Source organism: Ambystoma mexicanum, chromosome 9 (assembly GCF_040938575.1).
Source record: "Ambystoma mexicanum isolate Mex_15411 chromosome 9, UKY_AmexF1_1, whole genome shotgun sequence".
NCBI lineage: Eukaryota > Metazoa > Chordata > Amphibia > Caudata > Ambystomatidae > Ambystoma > Ambystoma mexicanum.
This window is the reverse complement of record NC_090931.1, coordinates 649449581-649467507: the sequence shown is the minus strand read 5'-3', so window position 1 is coordinate 649467507 and position 17927 is coordinate 649449581. Positions and strand designations below refer to the sequence as shown.

At 45.7% G+C, this 17927-nt stretch overlaps 1 protein-coding gene across 3 annotated transcripts in view; it reads right to left on the bottom strand.

Annotated features, from left to right (window-relative positions):
* SMYD4 (SET and MYND domain containing 4) overlaps nt 1–17927 on the bottom strand; it is a 262456-nt gene that overhangs the window by 143255 nt on the left and 101274 nt on the right. The gene's annotated exons all lie outside the window — the stretch shown is intronic.

The following is a 17927-nucleotide window of genomic DNA, read 5'->3' as shown; positions in this document are numbered from 1 at the left end:
TGCTGGCCATTTATTTATCTTGTTATTCTATTAGCCCATGAACTGCACTTTCCCCCCTCCCCCTTCCTTTGCACTTGCGCAATCTGAATGACACTTGGCCTAGTAAGATCGTTGTCTGTCTTCCCTCTGTTCCCCCTCCCTTGCCTCGTCGCGCTTTGAAACACTTGTGTATAGGCGCATTATAAATGCCACATCAGGTCATATCATATCATATGATCCCAATCCTCAAACATGTCAAAACACTAGGAGTCCATCTAGATGCCAACCTCTCTATGACCAAACCTATCTCAGCACTCTCCTCATCCTCATCATACACATCTAAACCTATCACATTAAGCCGCCAATTTCTAACACCCACTAACTGCATCACGCTAGCAAGAGCACTAATACTTTCGAAGTTGGATTATTGCAATGCGCTACTGTTAGGAACTTCAAACAAAAACCTTATCAAACTCCAACTTATGCAAAATAAAGCACTTCGTGCTGCCTTAGGCATAATAAAAGCTGATCACATCACTAACATTATGAGAGAAGCACATTGGCTGCCTATCAAAGCAAGAATATTATTCAAAATACTATGTGTTACTCACAAATGCCTTGCCAGTAAAGCACCCATCTACCTTAACAATGCCATTAAGAAAAAGAAACCCACCCGGGTACTAAGATCCAATAACGACAAACTCCTGGAAATCCCCTGCTTTAAAAATGCCAGAGCAGGAGGAAACAGCTTTCAAGTCCTCGCCCCCAAACACTGGAACTCACTCCCCATTCATATTAAAAAGGAAGATTATTTCCCAAATTCAAAAAAAGCATAAAAACCTGGCTCTTTAATAAATTCTAGTCTGCATATGGACATATCTTTTCCCCATCCTGTTATGCTTTGGAGCAACATCACACTATATGCACATACTCCCCTATCTAGTTCTTATACTGCAACCTTCTCGTACTTCTCACTCTATGCAACTATATCCATTTTCCTTTTCTCACCAATGCCTCTGAATAACCATGTAAAAGTAACTATGCATATTCCATTGCCAATGTGACCATGCTGTGATACCCCAGGGTCTGGGCGTGTAATAAATGTAATAAATAAATAAAAAAATAAATCGAACACAGATTTAAAATAATCTTTTTTGTGGAACGTTTGGAGTGTACATTCAGTTAAAAATAAATTGACAATAGGCAGCCTTGAAAAGGACCTAGTTAGGTCGAAACACAGGTTGGCTAGGGCATGTATCTGTTCATACAATGATCTGCGAACAAGGATAGCACAGGGACAACACCCTGGTCTTGTACAGAGCAACAGAGGTTCAAATCCGGGATCTGTGCTTAAAAACCGAACTCAGGTATGGTATTAGGTGCTTTATAAAAAAAAAAAAGAATAATAAATAAAATAAAAATTTGTACTAGCAAAAGCCGTAAGATGATACTACGTTTTGTGGTTTTGCAATTAAGAATACATTGCTAATAAAGTGAAACATTTGTAATTTGCATTATATAAAGAGCTTGGTAATGGTTTTAAGACATGCACATTACAATATGTTGCATACATTTAGTCACATGACTACCAGGTGATGAATTCCCCACAAAGAGTTTTTGTACGATAAGTGAGATCATTTGTGGAAAGAGTTAGATTTTAGAGACAACCAGTGTTGTAGGTTAGCTCCTAAATATGTTTTTGCAAATAGGGGGGAAATAGTACAGTTTTATTTGTATTTATTCAAAAAAGAAAAAAACAGAAACCACATGAATTATCCACCACAGCCAGCGCTGGTCAATGGGCCGGCTCTTGCCGGGTCCGAGATCGGTCATCGGATGACTGGTTGGATCTCGGGACGAGGAATCCCTCAGGCAGGACCAAGCTTTGCTGGGTGCTCGGTGTCCTAATCTGCGCTGTGCTCCTTTCCCATGCCGTCCCTCGCGCGTTTCCTGGCTCCATTTACTCAGCCCGTTTTCTTTCTTCTGTCCTGAAAGGGACACCACTGGAATCAATGTGCCATGAATATCACTCTGGTGGGGCCATCACTGTTGAAAGCAGGCAGGCTACCTACATTCTGGGCGCACTATTGTTTTCCAAATGTGCATTTTCCACTTTCATAGGGAACTCCAAAATGCTGCTTACATACACTAGTTTTCTTTGAAATGTTTTTTTTTTGTCGGTCTACCACACAGATACATTTGTGTGCCCTTTCCTTTGTGTTTTATCACAGGTTATATTTATAAAGATGTTACATGCTTGTCAAACTGGTTAATCACAAATAAATGCTTCTTTTTTGCTGACAACAGTTATTAGGAAATTAAACTGTGAGTTTATGGGTGCTCTAACTTTTGATTTTCACTACAGCAGCAGAAATATAAGCAAGCGACCAGCCCAACCCATCCTCTGGTCAAACACATTTTATAGCACTTGTTTTTCTATAAGGAATTGCAAAAAGTCATACGATTAATATTCAGTTTTGTATACATAACCTCTCAGCAACGGTCTCTTAACCTGCTGAGCTACCCTTGTAGCCTTCTACCGTAGAGCGTGTCTTTGGATCCCTTAATGTACTAAAAATCACTACATTACCAACAGTACTTTGGGTGCACCAATGCCATAGAATTAATTTAAAGTGGAATTGATGTACAGTGTGGAGTTTAGAAACAAGCAGCATGAAATAAATTGCACTTTAAAAAAAATATTATTTTGACTATTTCCTTTAAGCAGAGTCCAACGGTCAGTTCCACCCCCTCCACCAAACTCCACCCCCACGCTGGCCCTTGTAGGATCCCCCTTTCCATGCTTTGCATTTCCACCAAAGACCACAGCCAAGACGTTTACACAGAACTACAAAATTACGTACATAAACTAACACTTGTGTTTGTGCTAACTCCAATTCACTTTTTAAATGTTAATGTTAAAGGCCATTTGTACCACGCATTATCACCACCGGAGTGGTCCCGTGGCGCTCTGAAGGATCTGAAAAGGAAAGGGCGGGGTGTGAGTTAGTAGGACCGTGCGGGAAAAGTGCAAGAGAGCAGTGATGTGCTGTTGGCAGCTTCAGTTCGTTTAACACTGTTCGCTGCGCTTAGGTGTAGTTGTTGGTTGGTAGCCGTTGTGTTCTGTTGTGCGGAGCTGTGTGTAACTTGTTTTGTTGTTGCGGTGTACTGAAGTTCGTGCGGTTTGGTGTGCTTTACAGGTGTGGTTGTGTTTGGTTCGAGTTTGAGAGGTGTATGCAGAAGCGTGACATTTTTAGTGGGTTGGTTTGGACATGGGTTGCCCCAAAGGGGCAGGGGAACAATGGATAAGGAAAACCAGAAAGCCGGCAAATTCACCCACACAGATCATTTAACAACCCCCCAGATCACATCATAATTATCCATGTGCTATGCATGTTTAGAATGCACCTTTTCACATCTTGACAGCAATATAATTGCCTCTATCCACCGTTAAATTATTTTACATTTTTTTATTTTTTTATTATTGTGATCTTTAGTTTGTACAAACTTTTATCACAGAATTTCCATGTGGTTACTTTCATCATTGAATGTCAGAGTGTTCCCAAGCTATTTACTTCTTGGGTTCAAGGGTTAACATTTGAGTCTTCTATTGTTCTTTCAAGATTGTGTCTAAAAAGTCGATTATCGCACAAGTTATTTTCATGTTGTGACCTGATGTCACACGGGACCACCAGTCCTCACTATTTCCATTTATTGGAAAGCAAAAGCCCAAATGAAAAGCCCTTTGACTCGCGATTACATCGCAATTCATGATCAGATGGTAAAGTGATTCCGTATCTTTTTTGCAGTGTCTACGTAAGTCGTCTTTTTGCTCCAGATTTTTTCTTATCCATCTCATTTCGTTTGTTTGTAGTACATTTAGCCGCAATCGCAAAAATTGGTCTCGATGGTGGCGAGATGGACATTTGACTAAATATTTTGGCTGTCCATTTAGTCTGTTTAGTGCAGATCCTGACGGGAGTGTACATTTGAGGAGTGCTCTTTTTTCGCTATTCATAATCCATCCCCACCTTTAGAGACGTTTTTTGACCAGCTGCGGGTGGTATTGCAGAGAATCACTTTCGATGTCAGCGGTCGCCATAATTTGGTCTAGTTTATAGCTCCACTCCTTTAGAATCTGTGAATTTGAGGTAGATGTATCTGGTTTGAGTATTTTGTATGCTGGTTCTCCAGAGTGTTCTCTTATTTTGCGTAGGCGTGCACAAGCTTTTCAGATTGTTGAGTCGTATAAAGAATTTATCCCCAGTTTGTAAAGCAGGCTCGTCATCGAGACATATCTGGGTAATCGTAGGGCTTTACGCCAAAACAACCCTTCTAGTACATCCCATACTTTAGAGTTGAGGTTCCATGCACATTCGGCCCCGAATGCAATTGCAGGTAGTACTTTATTTAGGTAGAATGTTAGTAATGGTCGAACAGAAAATCTTCCGTATTCATTGTGTAATTTCAGGCCTTGTAGGTCGTGTGTTAGCATTCTTTGTCGCAGGTCTTGGTACCATGGCCATTCTCTGATGGAAGAGCTGTAGATGATTCCAAGGTAACGTATCGACGTTGTTGTTTCGATTTCCTCGTTTGCCACGAACCATTTAAAATGGTTTGATTTCTGACCCATCGTGTTCATAATTTTTATGATTTTGGTTTTGGTTGAATTGATCTCAAGCATATTCTTTGTGAGATAGAGGTTTAGTATATTCAACAGCCGCTGTAATCCTATTGCTGTCTGGTCAGCCAAAACGATATCGTCTGCATACAAAATACAGTTTAGGTCTTGGCCATTTATTCTTGGTGGAAAGCACTTTACTTCCTTTAGCTCGATTGGTAGGTCGGAAATGAATAATTTAAATAGCAATGCAGCCAGCGGACATCCTTGTTTGACTCCTTTTGACGTTGGGATCGAGTGTGTCAGATCTCCATTCTGATTAGTTCGGATACGAACCGATGTTTCTTCATACAATGCTCTTATCGGGTTCAATATGTGTGGAGGACATTTCCATTGTATACGTTTTTGCCAAAGGAGGTTTCGGTTTATTTTGTCGAAAGCTTGCTGCATGTCCACAAATGCTAAGAAAAGAGGTTTCTTGCCTTTTAGCGAGGCTAGCTTTAGTAAATTTAGTAGTAGTAGGTTTACTTCAATGCCCACGCCTTTAGTGAAACCTGTTTGCCGACAATCGCCGATGTCTTCTTGTTTAGCCTAGGCTGACAGTTTTTTTTGTAAGAATGAAGCGAATAGTTTGCCAATTGTATCCAACAAAGCTATCGGGCGATAGTTTGCCGGGTCAGCTCTTGAGCCCTTTTTGTGAATTGGCACTACCACGGCTGTTCGCCAAGAAGAAGGTATTTCTTGGTTAGTTTCTATTTTCTCAAATAGTATTTCAATAAACTGTGCCCACCGTTCTGGTTCTTTTTTAAGCATCATGTTTGAGATGTTATCAGGGCCTGGGGCTTTTGAGTTCTTTAGCTGCATGATTGCATTCGTGATGTCAGTACGAGACTCTGCTACGTTCCATCGTTCAGCTGGTGTTCCATGATTAATTTCCTTTTTGTTGTCACCATCGTTGAATAAGTCAAAGAAGTATGATTCCCAACGCTGGGGAGCTACTTCGTTGATCAATGCTTGATTGCTTTTGGTGTTACCAGTGTTCAAAATGGCCCAAATGTCCCTTGAGTTATGTTTTTGAAATAGTTCTAACATTGTTTCTGCCCGTTCTTGATCTCTTTGGGTGGAGAACGATTTGACCCAATTTCGATAACGTTGTCGGCGATTGTCAGGATTAGTCAGGCGAGTACAAAGGCAGCGAATATGGCAAGGGAAATGTGCACTAAATAACACAGTGATTAGCTTCGAATTAAACTACGTGCACACAGGAACAACGACTCATGTATGCTTGAACCCAGGAGTGTAAATAGAGTGTGACAACAAAACCAATATATGAAAAGGGATGTGGGGTAAGCACCTGACCGCGAGGAAAGTCGGCAAGCGCCTTACCCCCAATTGCTGTTACAGGTACTGAGAGCGCTAAACCCACGTGGAGGGCAAGCAATGACAGGATCTGTGAACTAACACTCTTGATGGTATTAAATAAGGGAACTAAAGAACAGTACTCACGAGGACGAGATAAACCTCTTGAATGTCAGCTAGCCCACGAATCCTGTTGATGAAACTGGGACCCAGAAAGGCTATAACAGCAATGGGAGGAAAACTAAATACCTAAGTTGGAATAGTGATTACAAATTAGTGAGGAAAACATAAGCATTCACACAGGAGCTAGCTACAACCGCACACCACACCTAATAATCAAATGGGAAATAAATGCAGAAGTGCAATGGAAAACATGGAATGGATCCCAATAGAAAGTAAGGATCAGGAGCAGGGAAAAACGAAATAACCAATGCAAACTTCTCTCTACCCCTCCAAGGAAAAGACAGGAAGCTAATCTAAGAGGAAGGCTAAGGCATACGGGTTTACAGCAGCAAAGGACAGAGTCAAAGAAATATAGAACACAGACAAACTGGGCTGCATCTAAAAGGGGAAAGCACTGAGAAATGCTGCCTGCAAACAGAGGAAGACAAAAAGGGAATGAAGGGAGCAGAAATCAATTAGCGCATGAATCCGAGATTCAGGGCGGAGGAACAAGAAAACAGGAACTAGGAACTAGGTGCAAAGGCAAGGAACAAGGAACACGGGACTAGTCACAACAGGAACACTGCAAACGATGACCAGCGCTGGACTGAAGTAAGACTGAGGCTTTTAAAGCTGCTTAACGAGCACACGCCTCAGGTGTGCTGATTGCTGCACCTGCAGCCACAGGTGTTGCCTATCCTCCACCCAACCTTGTCCTGCAAGGGTGGAGGTGGAGCAGTGGGCCAGACATTCTGGGAAGCATAGTCATTTGGTTAAAGAAGCATGCTGGCTGCCAAAAACCTGGAATGGATCCGGAAGGGAAGTAGCTTGGAAAATAGGGATTTAGCGCTCCCAATTCATCACAGCACTGTAGCATAAGGTTCGGAGGAAAGGTCCAGTAGGGAATAAACCCCAAATCATGCCCCCAAGTGGTGGGAACGGGAGCGAAGGGAGCGAGTCGTGACAGTATACCCCCTCCTACGGCCGTCTTCGGGTGCCCGCCACCCGCACGAGACATCTTCTTTCCATGATGGGAGTGCTTTTTCTTTGGAGGTGGCACTGATGGAAATGGTGGCCTGTGGGCAAAGGCAGATGGACTTCCATGATAGGAGCGCTTTGTCTTTGGAGGTGGTACTGATGGAAACGGTGGCTTCTGGTGAGGAAGAGACTCATGGTTCGAAGAAAGGCATGAAGGACTTGCAGGACCTGAAGCAGAGTTGGAAGGTCCAGGAAGCTCAGTCACTGGGAGTGGACCCTTATAAGTCTTTGAGGAGGGAGGCAGGCTGGTGCAACATGCCTTAGACAATGGTAGAAGCCCTGTTAGCCTTTCTGCCGAGAGTGGACATGCGGGAGGTGAGGAAATTGCTGGCTTCAGGAAAGGTTTATGTTCAGCCATTAGAGAAGGTGGCGGCTGAGGTAGAGGTTCAGATTTTCTTCTGTCATCCATCTGGGAAAAGGCTTGTGGTTGAAAGTTACTAAGGTTTGACTGCACATGTTCTACGCCTTGGAGACCTGAAAGTCCAATGGGTTGTACAAGGCTGGTACTCCTGGTGACAGTCGTGTAACCACCTTGTTGCACGTGGGATACAACAGCAGGGACGTTTGGCATACTGATAGTGATAGACGCAGTACTTGGTATTTCAGGCACACTCGCAGAAGGAGCAATAACAGACACATTTTGAACTGCAGCAGTCATTCCCTTCCTTTGGCTACTAGCACCCAACTGGTGCTTCTTGGCGGAATTCTGTTGCACAAGTCCTGTAGGTAATACGCCGGTCTGCACCACCCCCTGAGCACACCCAGGTGAGTGGTTCTGACTCACCACTTGGTCCAGCTTGATGACTCTGAAGCGGGAGCTGGCAAAAGTCTCAAACTCTGATGCTGCATTTTTAGGAGGCTCTGATGCTAAAGTGAAGCAGTTGGGAGAATCGTCTTGTGGAAAAGGCAGGCATTCTGGTGCTCCTCCTGAAGCAAAAGAAAGGCAAGCTAGACGTTCATCGATAGTAAATGGTTGGGATTCAGGAGGAATCGCTGGAGCAGAAGAAAATGCAGCAGGATCTGATGGTGTAGACAGGTATACCTCTGATATTGGCAGCGAGGCTAAGCAGGATACAGGCGTCTCATGAACTGAAGGCAAATACTCTGTATACTCCGGGACTGAAGACATGCACTTTTGATGGACTACCGGAGGCTCTAAAGCTGAAGGATGATCTGCAGGATGAGTCACTGTAGCTGAAGACAGGCAGGCCAGAGGAAACCTTGAGGCTGAAGGCATGCAAGCTGAAGCAATCTCGGTTGCTGGATACAAACATGTCCAGGTCTTTGGGACTGGCTCTTGAGTAAATGGCAGACATGGCAGCGGTTCATTGGTTGAAGACACGTGTGCCAAAGATGACTGCAGGGCTGTGGATTGGATCATAGAAGAGTCAATGGTTGTAAGAGGACAGACAGAAGTCTCAGAAGTTGACAGACACATTGGTGGCTCAGGAATGGAGGGCACCTTTAGGGCAGTAGACTCCTTGGCACCAGTAACCAAAGACTGAGCTGTACCCTTGCAGTCCCTTTCTTTAGTGGGTGACCCAGAGTCTCTTTCTTTGTAGAAGTCAAATTCAACCAGTGGAATCACCATAGTAAAGTCTCTGTTAATCAGGATTTCGTCAATTGTCCATTCCTCTGTTTTAGCTTCTGAAAGAGGCAGATTAACAATCAACAGTTCAGGAATCGCCTGCCGGTTTTTTGGTTCTGTATACTGTGGAATGAGTCCATCAGAACATGAAATCTGTACTGTCTCTGACTATTCGTATTGATCAGAATTGACAGAAGGAAGAGTGAACCCAGAGGTAACATCGTTTTCCACATCAGCTTGAACATCTACTTCAGTCTCAGCAGCTGTATCAATAAGAGCAGGGCCTAAGCCTACTGTAGTGACTGAATCTGTGTATGCCATCATTGTGGATTGTGTTTGGAAATCAGAAGCTTGCATGTGTGCTAGCTCAGAATTATGACAAACTGCTACACAGGAAATTTTAGGTAAAGGAGTGGCTTGTAAATCTTCAGCTAACTGCAATCCCTGACAAACAGCAGAACAATTGTTAGAAACTGTGCCCAGATTAAGCGCTGTGCTAGAAGAAAGACTTTCACTCCCAATAGATCTAACATATTGACAAACATCATGGTTTACCAAAGTCTCTGCACTCAGGGGCTGAACAGTGTTCACTTCATCAACATCAACGGATAAAGTCTGAGGTGTATTCAGTAAAGAGTGCAAGGTTTTATTCTCCTCTTGTAAAGAAATGAATTCTTGTCTTAACTCTTCAAGCTTAGCTCTTAGCATGCCCTGCATTAACTGTACATCACTATCAGTAGGCACAGGGGGAGGCATAGTGGCATCAGGGCTGGATCCTGCACTAGCAATCTGGATGTGCACCGATTGTGCATTGTCCTCTACTGCTTTCAGGTTCTGAGATTTATAGTTTCTCTTACTAACTTGGTCTGTGTTTCCCTTAAGCAAACTATTGACATTAGACCTCTTGGCATTAGGGACTACAGTATGCACTTGTGCAAAGGAGTATGCTTTAGACTGAGGGTAGAAAACAGAAGTTATGCAAGGAACCCCTCCATTATTTATGTTTGTACCATGAAACTGTTCTATCTGAGGTGAAGCACAACTGGAATCATGGGGTTCAACAACAGAGGTACTCTTGTATAATAAGTCTAACAGTGTGTTGTTTTCTGCGGCTAAGGCTTGCGCTGACATAGAATCTGGATCAAAACAAAAGACAGAACTAGGATCAGGCAATGTAGGATGTGCCATCCTATGGGAAAAATACTTTGCACGTAAATGCCCATTCGTGACAAGGAGTTCATTTAAGTCAGGACTAGTGATTTGATTGTCACAGGTAAATGTAGGGGAAGCTTTCTGTACAAACTTGTTAGAGGCCTTGCTGCCTTTCTTTCTTAAACTTGCCATATTCAATGGGAATTTTGGGCTGGTCATTCTGTCAGGATTAGTCAGGCGAGTACAAAGGCAGCGAATATGGCAAGGGAAATGTGCACTAAATAACACAGTGATTAGCTTCGAATTAAACTACGTGCACACAGGAACAACGACTCATGTATGCTAGAACCCAGGAGTGTAAATAGAGTGTGACAACAAAACCAATATATGAAAAGGGATGTGGGGTAATCACCTGACCGCGAGGAAAGTCGGCAAGCGCCTTACCCCCAATTGCTGTTACAGGTACTGAGAGCGCTAAACCCACGTGGAGGGCAAGCAATGACAGGATCTGTGAACTAACACTCTTGATGGTATTAAATAAGGGAACTAAAGAACAGTACTCACGAGGACGAGATAAACCTCTTGAATGTCAGCTAGCCCACGAATCCTGTTGATGAAACTGGGACCCAGAAAGGCTATAACAGGAATGGGAGGAAAACTAAATACCTAAGTTGGAATAGTGATTACAAATTAGTGAGGAAAACATAAGCATTCACACAGGAGCTAGCTACAACCGCACACCACACCTAATAATCAAATGGGAAATAAATGCAGAAGTGCAATGGAAAACATGGAATGGATCCCAATAGAAAGTAAGGATCAGGAGCAGGGAAAAACGAAATAACCAATGCAAACTTCTCCCTACCCCTCCAAGGAAAAGACAGGAAGCTAATCTAAGAGGAAGGCTAAGGCATACGGGTTTACAGCAGCAAAGGACAGAGTCAAAGAAATATAGAACACAGACAAACTGGGCTGCATCTAAAAGGGGAAAGCACTGAGAAATGCTGCCTGCAAACAGAGGAAGACAAAAAGGGAATGAAGGGAGCAGAAATCAATTAGCGCATGAATCCGAGATTCAGGGCGGAGGAACAAGAAAACAGGAACTAGGAACTAGGTGCAAAGGCAAGGAACAAGGAACACGGGACTAGTCACAACAGGAACACTGCAAACGATGACCAGCGCTGGACTGAAGTAAGACTGAGGCTTTTAAAGCTGCTTAACGAGCACACGCCTCAGGTGTGCTGATTGCTGCACCTGCAGCCACAGGTGTTGCCTATCCTCCACCCAACCTTGTCCTGCAAGGGTGGAGGTGGAGCAGTGGGCCAGGCATTCTGGGAAGCATAGTCATTTGGTTAAAGAAGCATGCTGGCTGCCAAAAACCTGGAATGGATCCGGAAGGGAAGTAGCTTGGAAAATAGGGATTTAGCGCTCCCAATTCATCACAGCACTGTAGCATAAGGTTTGGAGGAAAGGTCCAGTAGGGAATAAACCCCAAATCATGCCCCCAAGTGGTGGGAACGGGAGCGAAGGGAGCGAGTCGTGACAGCGATGGCGCAACTGTTCGTCATGGTTAGGATGGTTTGATTTCTTGATTCTTCTGATGTCTTGCAGAAATATTTTTTTTTCCTTCACTAACTGATTACTGAATTTATGTTGGTGATGATGGCCGGCTATCCCTTTCAAGGTCATTTTCACCATAAATGTACTTAACAGTGGCACATAGTTTGCATCTTTTCCGACTATGGATTGATCAAACATGGCAGTGAGTTGACAAATCTGCTGCCCGTTGATCCGGAGACTAGTTCCAGTTGCATTTGACCAAACATTGTTTTCATATTTGGTCGATAGCAGCTGCTCACTCATGTGCCAAGTCAACTTCAATGGGGAGTGGTCACTGTTAAGAGCTTGTATCACATTTAGTTGTGTGACCTTTTTAAGTAGATTATGAGAGATCCAGATATAGTTTAATGTTTTCTTCGTTTGATTTTGATGCCAGGTTGTATTGGCTGGTAGATCTCCTTGTATCTGTCCATTCAGCAATATACAGTTTCGGATCTTCATTGCCGCGTGCCATAATTTGGCCTCTACTGAAGGTTTTTCGAACGTTTTGAGCCTTTGTTTCCACGTCAGGTCGTCCATCTCGAACCAAGTATTATTTAAATCTCCACATATCATAATTTGGAGATTGTTTCCAAGTGTTCGGTAAATGTCTATCATTGTTGTTACAGAATTGACAAATTTGGCAGGGGTAATCATAGCAGAATTCCAGTAAGTGTTTATGAGCAGCATCTGAGTTTTTTTGCCAGATGAGTTGTTTTGCTGTTCAAGTAATGCTCCTTGAACAAATAAATTTGGATTGAATGTTTCTTTCACTTGCCAATGTGCTGAATGTTTTATCATCATCAGTAATCCAGAGAAAGGTCTTCCTTTCCCATTTTTTCCAGCTGGATTTAATAGGATCGTATACCCGTCTCTAGTAGGGGGTTCTCGCAGCCATGTTTCTTGTAGGCATATGGCAAAGTTTCAGTCAAGATTTACGGGAAAGGTGTTTAATAAGTGCACAAATCCTCTTGTGTTCCAAGAAATTAGGGTCTGATCCTGGGCATGACATTCAGTCTCTAGCTAGTTCCGGGTGATAGTGTGATATTTTCACCTTGAATCTTGATGTTCTGATGGCATGTTCGACTTTTCTTGACTTAAGTTGGATAGATGGTGCCTTAGTTCTCTTCTTTGTTCCATTCGAGTCTCTGGGACAGGGTTTCTTTTAGTCGCATGGTCAACTTTAGTATAATCTTGTGGTTCGATGGAAAGATCAAATCCGTATTGTAGGAGATCATCTTTTGCGTCTAATAGCGTTCTCCTTACAGCCAGTGAATTGATATGAAGCAGTACTTGGTCCGAAGTTCTTTCTGTTGCATATTCAACGATCAATATGTCCTCAGACGTTACAGTGCGCAGCGCAGGAATACATTTGAATAGTTTCATGATGTTGGTGCGATTTAGGTTCACTTCACTGTCGTCTGAGTGAATATTCTGTAATCGGAATTTTATTTGTGCGCAGTTTTTTGGAGGCTCTCGCCTGTGAGACAAGTTTGGTTTTTGAATGGAAACCTTCTGTTGTTGTCGTGTAAATTTGGGATTTAATTTGCAACTCGAGTTAAGTTTACTTTTGTTTGGCTGTGGTGATTGCTTAGCTTTTTTTTCCACTGGCAATGGGGTTAATCCTAGAAGAGTGTTTTTTTTTTAGGTTTAGTTTTGTCCGCAGTGTCCGCCTTTGTTCTTTTGTCTTTTTGAGGTGATTTGTTTTCAATTTCACGCGTACTTGTTACTTCATTAATTTGCTCATCTGAGTATGTTGAAAGACCACATGAGTCGATTGACAGGGCAGAAGAGGAGAGGCTTGCTTGACTTTCGGAATGTAATTGCCGACGTTTTTTTAGATTGGTATTTTTAATTGCGGTTACAGCGCCAAAAATCTTTCCTGTTACCGCGGGTACTTTTTGGGCGTCGGTCACTTTATCTTGAGGCATTGCACGTTCGAACAAAGCTGACTTCTTAGGTGTGGTAAGGTTGCGGATAAAAGATTTGGCTGCTTGACGCGAGAGCTTCCTTGGGTTGATTTTGTGCGCGTTCGTTGGTGGCTTCTTGTTTGAGATTGCAGTCTCACTTGTTAATCCTTTCACATTCCAGTATCCTGTTTTTGCAGAGCCTGAAAAAATTCCAAATGAGGATGAGGTGTTTTTTTCAGCATTACCCGTTAGAATAGCATTCTCGTTGGTTTTGGATTTCAGTAATATTGATCTGCCATCTTTTATTCTCCTGTCGCCTTCTTCCGTTTGGATTATTGAGGGTATTTCTTGTGGGGGAATACTTGATGGTTTTTGGCAGTTTTGATTTTCAGCTAGAACGATTATATCTGGTGTGTTCGCTGTTTTACTCTGAGAGCAGCCGTTGAATGTTTGCTGGACAATGTTGTTTGTAGGTTTCAATGCTATAGTAACAGTCGGGTATAGTCCAGCTAACGGTCTCTGGAATGGTTCAGCGTTTTCGTTTGGGTCAATATCAACTTTTGGAATTAGGAGTTGTTCTTTACAAGCTCTACTAGAGCTGTAGCATGCAGTTTGGGAATCTTTTCTGATTTCGTTTTGGTGCATCCATTTTATGGATTCAAGTAATGCTGCCATTAGATCGTCTTTAGAAGATTGATCTTTTAGCATCTGCTCTTTCTGAATTACTTGCCATTGCGCTGATTGGGCCTCATTACGACCCTGGCGCTAACTGAAAAACGATGGCGGTAAATGGTTACCTCCATCGTTTTCCGCCAGGTCCGATCATGACCCGTGACCGTTAACTACGATGCCATTAGCGGCATCGTAGTTAACGCTGCCGCTAACTGCGCTAAGGGTGCACGCACGCGACCGCCCACACCGTACTTAGCGCCATGGCGGAAAGGTACGCAAATGCCGACCCAAGCGGACATGCACCTAACGCCATCACCCAGCCCGTTAAGTACCTTACCGCCATGGTGCTAATAACGCCATCGCGAACCAACCGTAAAGGGCCATGTTAAGTGAATGCAGCTGCCACAGGTGCACAGAAACAGCACAGGTGAAGGCAATACAGACTCAGGAAGTACAAAAAGAGCACACCCCACCCCTTCCCACACCCAGTCACACTCCACAATGATACCAATACGACTAGCAATGTTGGGGCTGGAGGACCCGATAGCAATGCATGTGCTACAACAGCAACAACAACAACAGGCAGCACAGAGGAGACGCAGGAGGAGAAGGAGGGCAAGGCAGGCCCAGCAAGCCCCACCAGCACAGCCAGTGCCACCACGCAGGCAGCCCCCAATCCCACGCATCAGAGCCAATCCATTCAACCTCACTGCTGAGCAGATCCACACCCCGTACCGTTTGGACCGGGACACCATCACCGCCATCGTAGACATGACACACAACGACATCGTCAGCATGATAGAAACTCCAACCGCCATCCCCCCCCCTACTGAAGGTAGTGCCTGTAGTCCACTTCCTGGCCACAGGCACCTACCAGCACACAGTGGGGCACCTGCATGGCATTTCACAACCATTATTCTCACGAACACTCATCCAAGTGCTCGATGCCCTCCTCAAGTACACAGACGACCACATCTCATTACCACGGACTGGCCAGGAGATTGCAAACACCAAAGTGGGTTTCCATGCACTAGCCGGCATACCCGGTTGCATTGGTGCCATCGACTGCACCCATGTGGAATTGGTGGTTCCACGTGCCATGGAGGTACCGTACCGCAACCGGAAACAGTTCCACTCAATCAACGTGCAAATGGTCTGTGACTCCAACAAGATCATCACACATTGTTGTGCCCGATTCCCCGGATCAACCCATGATTCTATGGTCCTGAGGAACTCCACAATACCACGCTACATGGAGCGACATGCAGGGCCAAGATCCTGGCTACTCGGTGAGTCCAATGTCATGGAAGTGGGCAGGTGAATGACGTACCGATGCATACTCCACCTGGCTGAAAGGAGGGGGGGGGGTGATGCATACTCCACCTGGCTGAAAGGGGGGGGGGATGATGCATACTCCACCTGGCTGAAAGGGGGGGGGGTGATGCATACTCCACCTGGCTGAAAGGGGGGGGATGATGCATACTCCACCTGGCTGAAAGGGGGGGGGGTGATGCATACTCCACCTGGCTGAAAGGGGGGGGGATGCATACGCCACCTGGCTGTGAGTAACACAGAGAACGGAGACAGAGGATGGGCACTCACAATGCACACAACCCCTCTGCATACATTGGGTGATGGCATGCAAAACAGGCCATGGGAGCCATGAGCATATACTGGTTGCATTGTGTGAATCAATTAGTGCATGTAGAAGTGAGCCAAAGTAACAGTTGGATGCAAGCCATGGTGGAACATCATGTTCTTGATCAGACAACATGACTGACACATACATTCTCGCCTACATACAGGTGATGCAGGCTATCCCCTGAAGAGGTGGCTCCTTACACCAGTCCGGAACCCGCAGAACCAGCACGAAGAGGACTTCAACCGTGCACATACACGTACTCGTGTGGTCATAGAGCAGACATTCGGCCTATTGAAGGCACGGTTCCGAAGCCTCAGCAGGTCTGGTGGGGCACTCCTGTATGGCCAGGAGAAGGTGGCAAAGATCGTCATGGCATGTGTCATGCTACACAATATGTGCGTCAGACGGAATGTGCCCCTGCCCCCTGACGCAGAACTGCAACCACCTGACGATGAGGATGAGGAGGGTGCAGATGGGGCGGCATCCCATGGAAGAGGCGATGCACAGGAGGGGCGTGCAATGCGCCAAAGTATCATCGACCACTGCTTCTAGCACACACGGCTGGTGTGTATCACATGCTGACTGCACTTGGGGCACTGTGTGGCTCTGGGACATGCACACTGTGGACTGTACACCAATAAAGCACACATACGCAATGAAAATGTCCACACATTTCTTTTTCGGAAAGAAAAAAGTGTATTCAAACTGAAACGTCGTGACACACCCCCTCCCACCTCCCCCCTGCACACCCCAACACACCCCCTCCCACCTCCCCCCTGCACACCCCAACACACCCCCCGACCTCCCCCTGCACACCCCAACACACCCCATGTAGGTGACAGTGGCCACAGGCTGTTACAAGCCCCCTCTCCCGGCCCCCGGGGCACCCCTGGCTGTGGAGCACAGGTTACGTCCGGAACGTCGCACGGGGCTGCTCTGTGCAGAACTGGCAGTGGAGGATGTCCCTGCCTGCCCCCGTGCATGCACGTCCTGTAGGGTGTGGGTGAGCTCAGTGAGCGCACGACGCAAGCCGGCAAGTTCAGCACAGATGTCCCTGGACATGGCCTGCATGGCATCCCTCAGGGTGGCAGTGCTCTGCGCTACTTCGGCCCTTAGGGTCTCCGTCTCCGTGGCCTGTTCAATGGTTGCCCTAGCCCCCACACATTCCGCGGCATGCTCAGTCAGCATCGTGGACAGTTGTTGCTGCCGTTCTGTGATGTCCTCGAGGGACTGCTGCCCCTGCTGGCCCATGGCCAGTGCTGGTGGTGTGATGGAGGGGCTGCTCCCCTCCTGTGGAGTGAGGACTGGGCATGGGGTGGAAGGCCACTCCTCTACCTCTGTGTGCCCCTGTGTGGGATCCTCATGGGGGCTGGCGTCTGAGAAACAGGGGGAATGTAGTAGGTCAGTGGGGCTTCTGACCTCGTGCTCCATGTCTTGAGTCTGAACATGCAGCTATTGCAGCTGTCTCACCGATGTTGCTGCTGGCCGCTGACCCGGTGCCTTCTGTGGCAGGCAATGTCGGTAGAGGTGGAGCAGCTGCTGCTGGCCTGCTGCCTACAGGGGTGCTTGCCGGTGGGACGTCCGGTATGCTCGCAGTGGGTCCTGCTTGTTGTGGGGTCTGCCTCACTGCAGCTGAGGTTGAGGGTGCGGGGACGGTATTGATGGCCTTCTTGGCTCTCTTTGTCGCAGGGGTGTCCTGGTCCTCGGGGTGTGAATCTGTGCCTGTGGTGGAGCAAAGGAGGGAGGGCGTTATTGATGGGTCTGCGGACTTTGGAATGACAATGATTGACATTATTCTGGTCAGTAGATGAGGCAGATTTCAGGCAGGGCCATGCAGGTTGTCTCCTTTTAGTGTGGAATGTGGATGCAGGTATGCGGGTGCCAGCAGTGTATACAGGGTGGTGCTCGCATGTGGCTATGGGCAGTGTTGAAATGTGTTGCATTTACACTGTAGGGCAACCTTGTGCTACACATGAATGGACTGCAGTGACTATGGCATGTCTTGTTTGAGGCACCTACCTTCATTGCCTGATGTCGGAGCTCCCCTTTCCATCCCTCCGACGCCTTCAATGGATTCCATGCCAATCGTGGTTGCACAGATCTCCTCCCACGGTTGGAGTTTTAGTGGGGATTCCGACCCTCCACCGGTACCCAGGGCAAGGTTGCGGTTTGCAGAGATGACGGCTCTGACCCGTATGCGTAGGT